Source organism: Austrofundulus limnaeus, unplaced genomic scaffold, assembly GCF_001266775.1.
Source record: "Austrofundulus limnaeus strain Quisiro unplaced genomic scaffold, Austrofundulus_limnaeus-1.0 Scaffold601, whole genome shotgun sequence".
Lineage (NCBI taxonomy): Eukaryota > Metazoa > Chordata > Actinopteri > Cyprinodontiformes > Rivulidae > Austrofundulus > Austrofundulus limnaeus.
In genome coordinates this window covers 161996-163465 of record NW_013953003.1, presented here as the reverse complement: position 1 = coordinate 163465, position 1470 = coordinate 161996, and the positions used below count along the sequence as shown (strand labels likewise).

The following is a 1470-nucleotide window of genomic DNA, read 5'->3' as shown; positions in this document are numbered from 1 at the left end:
CTATAGGATGATTTAAAAAACAATAAATAACATCAAACAGCCCCCCCCCCCCTCAGGTTTTTATGTCAAAACTAGCAAAAAGTAGCACAAGAGACAAAAACAGCCATTTTACTGAAGCAGCTTTCAAAGGGAGCAGTAATGTTGAAGGAACTTCAGAGATCTGCATATTTATTTCTGTGGGGGGAAATATTTGTAAATACCTTTAAATACTTTAAAAAAGTATTACAGACATAAAAACCATTCCGGCTCCCTGAATGAGCCGAACATGTAGATAAACAGCTGAAATAAGAAAGTGTGCAGCAGGTCTTAAAACAGTGTTCAGTTTACAGAAAACAATCAATAACCTGCTGATGATTTCTAGAATAATAAAACAGGTATATTTCTAAAGAACGTGATCTTTATTGAACATCTCACTTCTCTTGAATTTAAGTAACAAACAGCTGAAGCTGATTCTTTAGAAACTTTAGTTYGAGGTGGAGCAGCTGGAATAACGTCACCGGAGCAGCCGAAGGGGGCTTTCCTTTTGTTTCAGCTGCGTCTCCCACCCAGCAGCCAAATAAGTCCAGACGTTTTGGCCTCTCCGCTTCTGGAAGCGTGTGTTCCAGATAAAACGCTGGTTTTACTGGAAGCATCTGAGAGGTGGAGTGGACGGAAGCTGCCGAGGAGCTCAGGCGCTCCAGGAATGTGTGGAATGACAGGAACGAGGCGATCCCCCCTGAGTCACCGCTCAAAACTGAGAAAACATATTTATTTAGTCTGAAAATCAGCAGCTTTTCACATGTCTGAGCCCGTGTGGAAAAGTACGAGCAGTGATTTATCTGAGCACTAATCAAACACTTTAATTAGACAGAAAATTATGTTTTTACACAGCTGTGTTGTGTCTGAAACTGTGGCTGAGAGTGAGAAGAATTTAAGGACATTAAGGGTTTCTTATCAGTGTTTGAGTGTGTTAGCAAAATAACTCATGCACTGCTGGACAGAAGAGGAAACATTCAGGAATTCATCAATATACTACTGCAAAACAGCAGTTTCATTGTTTTTGTGCACTAAAAATGTGCAATAAATTTATAATTTTACTGACTTGAGTTCATTCATGAAGCTTTTCCTGTATTTTTGTGCAGCTTCAGTCGTCCACAAAACAGGCAGCTTATCTAAATATTATTAAACTACAGCTGAAAAACAAAAGAAAGAGCTAAAAGTGAGCTAAAAGCTAGCAATGAAGTGCCAAAAGAGAAAGCAAAATACAATATAAAAAACCCTAAAAGATGTAACAAAAAACTAGAAAAAATCTTTGAGGTGCCGTTTGTAAAGTTACAGTCAAAAATTACCAATATTTTTGTTTTATTTAGTCTTTTATAAGAAACAAAAGAACAGATTTATTTTTCAAAGTCAGTTTTTCACCATGATTCATACATTTATAAATGTCATAGTTTATAAACTAAATATTTAACTTGTGACTTAAATATTTAG

The 1470-nt window shown here is 36.5% G+C and overlaps 1 long non-coding RNA gene across 1 annotated transcript in view; it reads right to left on the bottom strand.

Annotated features, from left to right (window-relative positions):
* Nucleotides 1-90: 90 nt before the first annotated feature.
* LOC106531144 (uncharacterized) overlaps nt 91-1470 on the bottom strand; it is a 23137-nt gene continuing 21757 nt past the window's right edge. The window contains exon 3 of the long non-coding RNA XR_001311873.1: nt 91-733. This is a non-coding gene — a long non-coding RNA (uncharacterized LOC106531144). The remainder of the gene's footprint in view (nt 734-1470) is intronic.